Here is a 14286-nt window from a genome sequence, read left to right as displayed (position 1 = left end):
AAACAGTAGGTAGAAGTAGGGTTGGTATATATTTTACAGGACAAATATCAAAGATTCATTTAGAAAATTCTTTAAAACTACTTGACCTATCTCTACAAGTTAGTTTTAAACCACAATTTCTTAGTAAGCATCAGTCATCCCTTTTTAAAATTACCATTATGTTTTATTTTTGTTTACTTAGTTTTGCTTATAGTTTATTTCATTTTATGAAAAATAGTTCAAAAACATTCTTCATTTTTATTGTTCTTTATTTTGTTCTAAAACTAAAAAAAATAGTTTTCTGACAGGTAGGGAAGGGAAAGTAGAGGGAATGAGATTGATCAAATTATTTTATTGAATAAATATGACACAATGAATCCTACTACTGTGTAAAATTAAAGTGCACCAATAAAAATGACTCACTTTAAATACAATGACACTAAAAGTATAAAAGTTAAAAAATGAAGAACATATATTCTAGGCAAACAGTAAACAAAACAGAGTAAGATGGCTGTACTATATGAGGTAAATAGATTTTAAATAATAAAAAACTTTAAATTATTAGAAAGTTTCTGTTTCATAAGATGAAAAGAATTCTATATGTTAGTGATTAAAGTAAACAATGCAAATGTACTTTGTATCATTGAATTGTACACTTAAAATGGTTTAAATGTCAGATCTTATGTTTTGTGTATTTTATTACAATTTAAAAATTGAAGAAAAGAAAAATATTAGTTTAATGAGAAAACTTAATTATGATGAAGAGGGATTTATTCCTGGAATATTTGGTTAGTTCCATTCTAAGTAGTTCATTAATATACCATAATAATCACCATAAATAAAAAATACTTTTATTATCTCTGTGATAATTAGAAAAAGGAGGAAGGAACATGATGTATATTATTGATGCCTCAAACATCCAAAATGGCATAATATGTTGTAAATGCTCTCAAATGATCATATTCTTATGTACTTTATGTACTCCCACAGTGACAGTTTCCAATGAATTCATTGCTTTATTTTAATGCAAGGGCCATATACAATTACCATAAAATGTTATTAAAATTGAAAAAAATTCTGTTTCATAACATGAAAAGAATTCTGTATGTTCTATTTCTTAGTTTGAAATTTGCTTCAAAATGAGATCCTCTCCTCCTCCTCCTCCTCTTCCTCTTCCTCCTTTTCTTTATTCTTCTTCTATAATTCTTTTTTTTTTATATGCAATACCAGAATACACCCTGACATAATCACAAAAGTATAGAACACAAGTTGTTCCAATTAATTCCCTGGTGCTCCACCCAATCTCCCTTTGCTCTCCTTCTTCCACTCCACAAATCCCTCTTCAATCTATTTACTAGTGACCTGTGGATATACCAATGCTGCGACCCATCGCGCCATATCCATGTATGTACATACTAAAGTTTGTTCAGATTCATTTCACTATTTTTCCTTTTTTCTGTCCCTTCTTCCTCCTCCTCAATCCTTTGCACTTACTCTATTGACCTCTTCTCTATTTTCTCTTTTTTTCCACTTTATATTTTTTATTCTATTTTAACCTCCCCCACTCACTTGCTTCTTTTGGATTAATGTTCCCCTATTAAAGAAAACATTTAACCTTTGACTTTTGGAGATTGGCTTATTTCACTAAGCATTATAGTCTCAAGTTACATCCATTTACCAGCAAATACCATAATTTCATTCTTCTTTGTGGCCCAGTAATACTTTTTTGTGCATATATACCACATTTTCTTTACTAGTTCATCTGTTGAAGGGCACCTAGTTTGGCTCCACAGGTTGGCTATTGTAAATTATGCTGACATAAACACGAGGTGCTCACATCACTGTAGTATACTGAGTTTATTTTTTTATTTGTTCTAATTAGTTATACTGATAATAGAGCACAATTTGACATACTGTACACAAATAGAGCACAACTTCTTTTTCCTCTGGCTGTACATGGTACCGAGTCACTACATTAGTGTAATCTTACATGTATAAAGGGTCATAATGTCTGTCTCATTCTACTGTTCTTCCCATCACCACAGTCCCACCCCTTCCCTCACTTCCCTCCACAAAAAACAAAGTTACTTCATTCTTTTTTATTCCCTCACCCCACTATGGATCAGCATCCACTTGTCAGAGAAAACTTTGGCTGTTGATTTTTCAGGATTGGCTTAGATTTTTCAGGATTCACTTAGAATGATACTCTAGTTCCATCCATTTACCTTAAAATGACATAATTTCATTCTTCTTTATGGCTGATTATTATTCCATTGTGTACATGTAGCATATTTTCTTTATCCATTCATCTGCTGAAGAGTACCTAGGTTGGTTCCATAGTTTAGCTATTGTGAATTGAGCTGCTATAAACATTGATGTGGCTGTGTCATTGTAGTATGCTGGTTTTAAGTCCTTTGGATATACAGTGAAGAGTGGGATATCTGAGTCAAATGGTGGTTCCATTCCAAGTTTTCTGAGGAATCTCCATACTGCTTTCCGAATCGCTTGCACCAATGCAGTGCCACCAACAATGTATGGTGTACCTTCTTCCCCACATTCTCCCCCATATTTTATTAGTATTTGTATTTTTGATAACTGCCATTCTGACTGCACTGAAATGAAATCTCAATGTAGTTTTGATTTGCATTTCTTTAATTTCTAGATATATTGAAATTTTTTAATGTATTTGTTGACTATTTGTATTTCTTGTTTTGATAAGTATCCATTTAGTTCTTTTGCCTATTTATTGATTGGTTTATTTGATTTTTAGTGTTAAGTTTTTTGAGTTCTATGTATGTATTCTGGATATGAATTTCCATATTTGTATCCATTTATCACACACCACTTTCCTTCCTTTTTTACCTACTTTATCCATAAAGCAGCAAAAGTAGTGTTGAATTCAAATCTGATCATAGGACTCTCTCGTCTAAAAGCACTTCTGGTTTTTCATTACACTGAACATTAAGGGGAAAAAAATGGCTATGAAGTTCTGAAATGACTTGTCCAGGAGAATCTCAGCAGACTCATCAAATGAACTCTTTTGCCCTTATTTTGTGATCCAGACATATTGATCTACTTCAAAATTTCCAAATGATTCCTAAGCCACCATTACACAGAATTTCTGTATCCATGGTTCTTTTACCAGGAACAATCCTGTATTCTGTATTCACTACCCCACATACCCTACTCCAACATCGCCAATTTAATAATAGATTTCAATGAAAATTGTACTACTTTAGGATAGTGGTGAACCACAGCATATTTAATATTCTCAGTGTTTTGTTATGTGTATATGTGTACATATTCAAGTATTTCAACTTCATATACATATATATGTGTATATATATACACACATATATATATATGCACACCCAAATACATGACCTATATATTTATGTGATACATATATGTATATATGTATACATACATGAGGTATTTATATAGATATCTACCTACCTATCATTTCTTTTTCTCTGCACACATATATAAATATAATATAATAATTGCTGCTATTATTGTTTTCCTGATTAATTTGATTAAAGTCTCTCTTCTAAAGGAAACTGTAAACTCCATGAGAACAGGGACTGAGTCACCTTGTAAGATTTTCTCATCAGTCCATAGCAGAATGACTCAAACTTCTGGACTCCTACTGAATTTTGAATAAGTGGATAGATTGCCTCATCTATTTTACATTCTTTGTGACTCTAAATGTAATTTCATGTGTATGTGTCTGCATACACGGGAGGGTTTTGATGATTTAGACAACCTGCAAATGCTTAAAAATTAATGAGGGAATAAAATAGATGCCAGATGTTTCTTCCATTTGGCAACTGTCTAGAACCGTAACAAAATCTTTTAATATAGGATTTTGTGCTTCCTTAACACATAGTTTTCTACTTCACTTGTTTTCAAGAAATTGTTCAAAAAAAAAAAAAACAAGAGCATGATAAATCTGAAGACATCCTATCCCAAGTGGAAAAAACAATCATAAATTTGATTAAAAGTTAATGAAATATTTTACTATTGCATTTTACCACAGCATTTGAAAATTGTATCTAAGAATCCTGATAATTTTAAAACCATTCTCCTTATCTCAATCAGTGAAGGGCCATGAAAAAGTTCTCATTTTATGAACCAGAAAGTCTCCTGCAAAAGAAGAGAAATTAGGTTATAAAAAGAAGGTACTGTATAACTTGCCTAATGGCCTGTAATCTGCTGAAGGTACAGCTGTGGTGGGCTGTTTAACAGGTGCTATGATTATGGAGCATAACAAACATGTTAGGCTTTGTAGTGCATTTAATACCTTATAAACAATTGGGCTAATTTGGACAAGGCTAATGGATTAGTTCAAATGACACTCTTGTAAAAGGTCTGTGATTATGTTGTGCAAATTTGACTGAAATTCTAAGCTTAACAAACGTGTTCAGCTTTAAAATGACAAAACTATTTTTTAAAAATATTCCACCACTGACTTCCAATGATATTTCCTCCATATATAACATTTACATTCGAATGAAGATAATCATCCTCATGGTATTCTAGCAGTTTCCACCAACATAAAACCATAGCTTAGATTGTTCCACTAGTTCAATCAAAATAGCCCATGTACTGTTTGAAAATGAGCACAAATTCCCTACCTGAAACTATCAGAGCAAATGATTTAAGGTTTTTGCACCAAGCAATTAACCACACACGTGTTATTTAAGCACCTCTGAGGACGGTGACAGGATTTTCTGTATAGATTTAAAGCTAATTACTTAATAATTGAAAGACTGAAAAAATACTGAATATGTGCATCCAAAGGCAGGTGTAAGCTGCCAAATGGCAAAAAGAAAGTGCCATAAATAATAAGACCTCCAGATATACTGTTTAAAATCCAGAGACTTTAAGAACAAAGAATGAATTCAAGAGTCATGTAGGAAAAAAAAAAAAAAGAAAGAAAGAAAAAAAATAGAAATTCACTTTGCCATGGGCAGTGATACAACAGGGATTCAAATGACAATTTAGAAGGAGGTGTTAAAGGATGAGTCAACTCAGAAGACAAATAGTACAAATTTAGAAACCATTAGCAGATTTATTGGAACTATTTAAATAGATCTATGATTTAAAATGGGTGTTATCTAAAGTCCAGGCCCGGTGGTACATGCCTGTAATCTCAGCACTTTGGAAAGCTGAGACAGGAGGATTGCGAGTTCAAAGCCATCCTCAACAAAAACCAGGCACTAAACACATCAGTAAGACCCTGTCTCTAAATAAAATACAAAATAGGGCTGGTGATGTGACTCAGTGAACAAGTGCCCTTGCATTCAATCCAGGTACCAGAGATGTCAGGAGGTCTAAAAACCAACTGCTAAAAACAATCATAAAAGGTAGAAAGAGGGTGAGGGCAAGAAGGCTGAACCAGGAGAGAATGGTTGGTCTGGCTGTGGCACCACGGAAACTTAGAGGAGAAAGTGTCCTGAGAAATGAAAAGAATATTTCAAAGTTCTATTGACTATTGTCAAGAAAATAGCAATGGACTTTAGACATGAATTATTTGGATGGAGTTGTAAGGATAAAAGCATAATTATGAGATGTTAAGTATAAATCAAGACATATCTCTGGCAATGCATAATAAGCTAGATAAACATCTGATTCAATGTGCTAACAATTACCTGAAAGGTATAGATTAAATCAACTCAAAGAACAATTAAAATTCAGTGCCAAAAAACTGGAGAGTATAAATATAATTTAGGATAAGATAGATTAAATAAAACATAGAAATTGCCATTGGTAAAATAGCAGTAAATTTTGAATTTAACAGAAAAACTACCATATATAATACTACTTATAAAATACAATTTCACTTAGCAATCTATCATTTTTCTTTATGTGTATATAGACTTTTGTATGAAGTATGCATTTAATAATTTAGAAAATAAAAAGTTTAACAAAATCTACCAAATAATATATTATAGGTTCTTTTATTTTTCAGCATTTTTCAAATTTTATTAATGTGACTAATATTTGAGAAAACATAGAGTAGAAATTGGAACAACTAGAAGATAGTAAAAAAAATACTAAATAAAAAGAAAGCTCAGTGTTTTAGCATCACACACTTAATAAACATTTCTGATATATCTGCTATGAAAAAGAAAATCTTCTACCAGCAGATTGACATATGGAATAATAGAAGGACTGAATATTTATAAATTGACAGAAGGACAGTCAGAAAAGGAAATCTACAGTTGCAAGCTAATGTGGCATCAATGTGGCATTAAGAAGGTACACATTTAATGTCTCCATCACATCTTTTATTCAATATTGTTAGAAACGTTTTCCATGGTAACATATTTCAAGTCATAAAATTAAAGCCCTTCTGAAGTAGGGAACAAAATAATTAAAGTACATAAAGACTTCACCAAAGTGGTAACTTAGAACAAGCTGACACCTCCCTTGGCAGTAGAAGAGAGCTGGTTCATTCAGTGCAAAACCAAAAGTTGGGGTCTTATTTGGGAAACAAATGAAATAAATATCTAGTGGTCCACTATCAAATCTCAGAAGTTTACAAGGGTTGCATTTCAAGCCCATTAGAGTGGTAAAGGGAAGCAAAATTTAGATGTCAGAGACAAGAGCTAATTTTATGGGAGACAGAAACAGAGGGAATGGTTAAATGAATCTGAAATCTTTTTATATAATAATAATCTTTATGAAATTGGATGCCTATTTCCAAGAAGTATCTTCAAAAGTTCTATATTTTCTTTTTATGTAATATTTTTATTTATATATGACAGCAGAATGCATCACAATTCTTATTACATACATAGAGCACAATTTTTCATATCTCAGGTTGAATACATAGTATATTCACACCAATTCATGTCTTCTTACCTATACTTTGGATAGTAATAATCATTACATTCCACAATCATTAAGGACCCCATGCCCCCTCACTTCCTCTCCAACCCCTCTGCCCTCTCTAGAGTTTCTCTATTATTGTCATATTCCCTCTCCCTAGCTCACTATGAATCAGCCTCCTAATATCAAAGAAAACATTCAGCATTTGGTTTTGGGGGATTGGCTAACTTCACTTAGCATTATCTTCTTTAACCCCATCCACTTACCTGCAAATTCCATGATTTTATTCTCTTTTATTGCTGAGTAATATTATATTGTGTATATATGCCACATTTTTTTATCCATTCATCTATTGAAGGGCATCTAGGTTGGTTCCAATCTTTTCACACACAAAATTCATACACAATAACACAATGCTGATAGAGGTACTATTATTGTATAAAGATGCAAGACAGAATAGGGTGGGGGACATGACTGTCTCATTGTGGATCATATTAGTCCTTATTCACCAGATATATAGTTTTTTTTTCTTGTTATATAAATGAAAATAGCATTTATTGGATTTTTCATTGCTTTTGGTCTTAATACCCACAATTTCAGTTAGTCACTATAAAATCATCCCTGCGGATCATTACAATCTTCATTACTTATACATATTATCAATGCCAACTTTTTATTTGCAGTTTACATGTTAATATCTGTCTTTTTCACTCAAGAATGCCAATACTGATGAAACCAAGAATCCTATTTCAGAAGCAATTACTTTTACTGTTTTTTCCAAAAGACAGGTAGACCTTTTCAAATATACTAAATTACTCTTCAAAAGTGTTTTCCAAAATAAAAAATAATTTTTTGCATCTTTTTCTGTTAATCATTCAGGTAGGAGCTAAACAGGTCATGAATAGTATTCTTATACCATTCATCATCTACACACATACATTATATATATATAATATATACCACACTGAGAAACTTCTAATATCTGAACTTCATTTTCCATAGGTACTATTGAATGGAGGGTATAAGCTATTAATCAAAACTAAAAGCAAATCTAAAAAAATCACAGTTATGGTCTCTGAGAGCTGTTGAAACTGGTATGTTGATAGAAAAATATCTTATCAAATGTTAATCTATCTCAATGTATTTATCTTAATATTCAATTATCTGCCTTTATATATCTAACACAAGAAATATACATCCTGACACCCATTTCGCACATTATTGCTATTATAAGAACAAAATGTTTGAATTCCCTTATTATATAACTTTTACCCTTCAAGTTCTCCATATCATGAAGTATCTACATATCTGACTAGAAGTTGATCTTGAGGCTGTGAGAGTGAAAGGAGAGTGTCATTAGGAGAAGTGTCATTCTTTTACATGGGAAATTTCTTCAGTAGGCTTCCTTTTTTTGCTTGCCTTCAATACAAGATCAACTAATCTTGAATATGTATAAAATAAAGTTGAAATGAACTGCAGACAATTTGAATAGATAAGAGTATGATTTTTCACATTCATTTAAGATATTTTTATAGCTCTTACCCTGAAAACTCCATAGCAGAACTGTGATAATGAACTGCTGTCATTATTATTTTTAGTTTAACCACTTTATATAGGTGTGATTGGCATCTGAAATATGTTTATGTGTCTATAGGTATATTTAATGTATACAACTTAATAAATTTGGAAATAGGTATATCGCCATAAAATTATTACTAAGTGAATATTGTAAATATCCATCACCTCTAAAAGTTTTTCTTTGATTTGTGATGAAGACACTTAATGCAAGATCTATACTCTTAGTGAAGTATTTAGGTGCACGAGACAGTACTGTAAACTGTAGGCCTAATGACATACACTAGCTTTCTCTGACTCATTCTTCTCCTATAACTGAAGCTGGTTAACCTCTGACATAACTCCCATTTCTCCTACCCAGTCCCTGGAAACCACCATCCCACTCTTTGCTTTTGTGAGTTTCACCATTTTATATCTATTCTATAAATGGAATAAGGTAGCATTTGTCCTTTTGTATCTGGCTTATTTCACGGAGTCTTCAATTCTCCAGGCTCATTTATATTGTTGCATATGGCAGGAATTCTTTTTTAAAAAGCACTAAAATGATCACTTAAACTTCTTAGAGTTTCATTTCACTTTCTTCCTAGTTAGAAGAAATATGCCCACTTTATAGTCTTGGGTTTCATATGATTCTTAAAATGTCATAATCAGGGCCACACTATCTAGAGAAGAGTTATCTCTTTCCATCTATCTTTCTAGGTGACATCGAAAACAATTTTCAGCAAGTCTTCATCATTACACGTCTTCCTTTAATTCTAACCAGACTTTCATAGGCCTCAAACCCTCAAACTCATTCATGTTAGAAATAACCTATTTCTTAATTATATTGCCCTAAGGATTTTTTTCCCTACATGTAAGTTTAGCTGATGAAAGTAAAATCCATTCTTCAGAGTTTGAGAGGACAAAGATTTATTTTAAAGCATAGACCAGAGCACAACATTTGAATCATATTCATCAAGAAATAGTAAAAAAAAAAAAAAAAAAAAAAAACCATTAATGGCATTGTTGCAACATCTGCTGTGTAGCCACCTGTCAATACACATCTTAAAATAAAGACCAGAATGACAGAATTTCTGTCACTTATCTTTCAGAAGAATAATAGACAAAAAGCACAAACTTCCCACCTGGGTTATTTGATCACATTTCCCTTTTAGGCCCACAAACCTCATTCCTGTGAATGTACCTACTGAAAGAAATGTTGCTTTCAAATAGTTGAGAAACAATGTTTATCTTTTGTTTATTCATCTAACTTTATATTCTCTAAAGTACATGAAATCAAGCTAGAAAAAAGATGGAATGAAGATGGTGAAAACTTAAATATTAAACCAGTCCAACTTTCTCAGATATGGTTGTGACTTGGAGCCTATTCATATGACTTGAATGTAAATACTCTGTCTTTGGAACAAAAAAAAAACTGATGAGGAAGAATATGATTAATGACCTAACATTTAAGTTAACCAGATAAAACACTTTTCTCCTCAGTTTGCCTCCAGATAGTGTTTGATATTCATTTTCTAACACAGTTGGAACTAAATTATACCAAATGCAAAAATGCACAGATATAAAATAGTATGAAATATGTATGATCAATTGTGCAGCTCAGGAAAACTCTTGTAAAGATAAACCAATTCTGCAGTGAGTGATGTATTTCATACACAATTATAGACTGAATTTTATTTTACAATAAATGCTTAAAACATCTATGTCCTGAAATATAAAATTTAAAACATCTCCCATTCATTCAGCTGTCAGTATAACAGAATTAATAATGACTTATCTCAAAATTATATACATTGTTTGGGCAGTGATTTCCTGCCAGAAAATTAATAATGGGATAATTTAAGAAAGTACTAAAAATGATTTAAAGACTCAGTCTGCATTTTCTGTACTACTCTGACATTTTGCTTATAACCTTTTGCATATTGTACTAAGACATCACATGAGATTCCTTCTAACCCAATCCCATAATGTCTTAAGACAATAGAGTCTTGATATTATCAGCACCCACATCTGTGAGCTGCCAGATCACTTGGAGTAAGTAAAAACGTAGTTAAAAATTAATTTGTAAGCTTTAGGTTTTTATCTATTTAGACTGTATAAAAACAGTAAAGTTGAAGAGGTAAATGGGAGGGATGTACTGTTAATAATAACATATTATCCTATGTTACAGCTCCTTTCTTTGGAGCTGTAACATAGGATAATACTTCCACCTCATTCTTAATCCAAGGAAAAGAGTCTCAAGAGATCATTAAGAGAGTTTGCCCTACTTCTCCTGACATCTTTGGAAGAAGGGCACAGAATGATTGGTTCCAGACACATGCCTTGAAATCCTCAAAGTTTGAGAAGATGACCACTTGACCTCCTGATTAACTCAAATGAGATGACTATGTTGGAAATATTCTTCCTATTCAAAGTTTGTTTTGGCATAGATATTAGATATATTCCACTTGGACATGGACAACCAATGAGAACTGACTTGAACAAGTTTTAAAAGGATAATTTCCAAAACAGTTATGGGTGAAATGTCAAAAGATAAAATCAATACAGGTCTACTAGCATAAACCAGAAGTTGACAACAGAGTGCTAAGTAGCCAGATGAAGAAAAAAGTATTAAGAAACCCAAAGGCATGGATTTAGTATAAGAAAAAGTATCTGAAAAATCTCCAAATTTCAACTCAAGTAGTAGTGTCACTATCAATATCTTCATTGGCCATAAGAAACCAACCCAATCTTACATCACTTTCAATTCAATAAACCACTCCATTACTCTTACTTCCTTTCCTTATTCTTCCTTACTTCATCCCTGGAAGAATCAGGAGAGGAGATTAAGGTACTAGAAGTGAATTGAAACATAGAAGAATAGTTAAAAAATTTTTCAAATTGTGTTGCCAATTATTTTAGCTATAATTGTAGTGAAATTTTGTGTTTCTATTAACTATTTAATAACTAATCTCTGAGACTAAACCAAGGATCCTAGTTATAATCTACTAAAACATTCCCTCATTTTACTTTGTGATGAATATTACAACTGTAATGAAATGATCACTTTTGAAGTTATTTGTTCTATATCTATAAGTTCTATTTTCAAATATTACTAAAGAATAAGACTTGTTTACTCCTTACTAATTGAAGGTAACATTATATACACTAAGTCATTCTTCATCATGTACCCACATACTATAGTTTGGATCTGGAAAATCTTCAAAGACCCTTGTGTTTAGGGAATTGTCTCCAGCTTAGTTATATTGGAGATGTGATGGAAACCAAGAGGTTGAACCTAGGGGGAAGTCTTCAAATCATTGAGAGCATGTCCTCAAAGAAGATTGGAGACCCTGGTCTCGTCTTCTCTTTTCTCCCTGGCCAAGAGTTGAGCAGTTTTGCTCTACCAGATACTTCAGCCATGGTGGATATGCTGTCTCACCACAGGACAGAATCAACAGGGGATAAGCAACTATGCACTGAAACATCAAATCTATGGGTCAAAATAAACACCTTGCCTTTATAAATTAATAATCTCAGGTATTTGTTACAGTGACATGAATCTGATGATGTCAGAAATATTTCATTCAATCTTCTTTATAAGCCTGATGACATTTTTTATTCACTGTATTTAAAGAAAATTAAGATTTAAAGCATTTACCTTGTTTGCCTAGTAATACTATAGAAGTATATCATATTCTGTAGTAAGCATATCTTATTCATTGAAACACATTATATTTTCTTCTAAATGTACCCTATGCTCATCTATTCCTATGCAACCTTATTGCTATAATTCTGTTTATTAATTTATATTTGGTTTATTGCAATTATTTTCAGAGTGAGGTCCCTGATATCTCTGTGACCTATTTTTTGATCTTTTACTATAAGAGATTCCTTTTTAAGAATTCAGATGTTTCTTTCTTTCTTTATTTTTTTATATATGGTCTGGGTATTTCCTTTGGTTGATATGAAAAAGAGAGGAGTTTACAATATGTTAATGTATTTTTGTCACGTTTTTAAGCAAAAAAATATTGCTTATTTCATTCAGCCATAGCTTAACATACAAATATACTTGTTTCTTTAATTGTTGCATTTACTACATATTCCCTCCTGTGTTCTGCAACATTTAACTGCAACACTGTTAACCTTACGCAATTTATTCTATAAGCTATGTAGAAAAATACTTTAAACGAAGAAAATATCCCTTGTGTTAGTACAAGGACAAGTGTCACAAACACATATACATGACAAACAACGTTTCTCTCAAAGTGAAAATGCTCCCTTGCAGTTAAGTTTTGTTTGTATTACAGTATGAATCCTTTGTGATCTAGGTGCTCATATTATTTGTTATGGTCTAAATGTGCCCTCCCATTCATATGTTGATATACTAATCCCCAGTGTAATAATATTAGAGGAGGAGCATTGGGGGTGTAATTACATCATGAGTGTGGGGTCCTTAGGAATAGGATTAGTGCCTGTATAAAGGAAACCTTAGTGATCTCCCCAACCCCTTTTCTCCCTTGTAAGGATGCAAGAAAGAGCAGAGAATATACAATAAGAAAAGGGCCCTCATTATTGGTCATGCAATTTCATAGTATATTTCCAACCTCCAGAACCATGAGAAATAAATTTCTGTTTTCTATAAGTCACATACTATATGAAACTTTGCTGTACCATCTCAAACTAAAACATTATTTCTGACCTCATTAACAATTTACAATTTCTGCAAGGAAACAAACAAACAAACAAAAATGTTTTCTAGATGCCTAAAGAAAATAAAAGGTATGCACATATAATTTCTTCTTATGCTTCTGTTGTCATAGACTGAGTATTTGTGTCCTCACCAAAGGTAAGTATTAAGGCCTTAGCCTCCAGCATAGCTGTATTTGGAGAAGACTGAAAGAATCAAATTGAGCTCAAACTATGTCTTACAAATGGAGCACCAATCCCATTAGATTAACATTCTTATAAGAATGAGATGCTTACTTGCTTTCTCTCTACTTAAACCAAAGAGATCATAGAAGCATACTGAGGAATAACAGCTGTCCATCTTCACCAGACACTAACCCTATTTGTACCTTGATATTGGACTTCCATTCTCAAGAACTGTGAGAAAATGATTACTGTTTTCTAAGCAGCAGTGTGTGTAATTTTGCTAAGGTAGCTCTAGAAAAATAATACATGCCTCTTGACTTTTGTCTGCTTTGTTGTCATTGTTGTTGTTGTTTTTGGGGGAGGGGCAGGGGAGGCGTGGCTACCAGGGATAGAACCCAGGAGCACTCAGCCACTCAGCCACATCCCCATCCCTATTTTGTATTTTATTTAGTGACAGGGTCTCACTGAGTTGCTTAGCACCTTGCTTTCACTGAGGCTGGCTTTGAACTTCCGATTCTCTTGTCACAGCAGCCCAAGTCTCTGGGATTACAAGCGTGCGCCACCATGCCTGTCTGTCTGTATATTTTTCAGGCAACCTCAGGCAACCTAACACCCACATCTTTCATTCCTATTAACATAATATCTATTTCTTTTAACAACAAAATTACTTTATGAAAACGATGTAAGATTCAAATTGTGCAAATTTTTCTTTTTTTTTTAATTTTTTTATTGTTGGTCTTTCAAAACATTACACAGTTCTTAATACATCATCTTTCACAGTTTGATTCAAGTGGGTTATGAACTCCCAACTTTACCCCGTATACAAATTGCTGTATCACATCAGTTACCCTTCCATTGATTGACATATTGCTTTTCTAGTGTCTGATGTATTCTGCTGTCAGTCCTATTCTCTACTATCCCCCCTCCCCTCCCCTCCCCTCCCCTTTTCTCTCTCTACCCCTTCTACTGTAAATCATTTCTTCCATTTGTATTATCTTGTCTTACCCCTCCTTTCCTCTTATATATCATTCTCACTCCCTT

Source organism: Ictidomys tridecemlineatus, chromosome 7 (genome assembly GCF_052094955.1).
Source record: "Ictidomys tridecemlineatus isolate mIctTri1 chromosome 7, mIctTri1.hap1, whole genome shotgun sequence".
Classification (NCBI taxonomy): Eukaryota; Metazoa; Chordata; class Mammalia; order Rodentia; family Sciuridae; genus Ictidomys; species Ictidomys tridecemlineatus.
The sequence above is the reverse complement of the archived record's forward strand: the minus strand, read 5'-3'. Positions refer to the sequence as shown.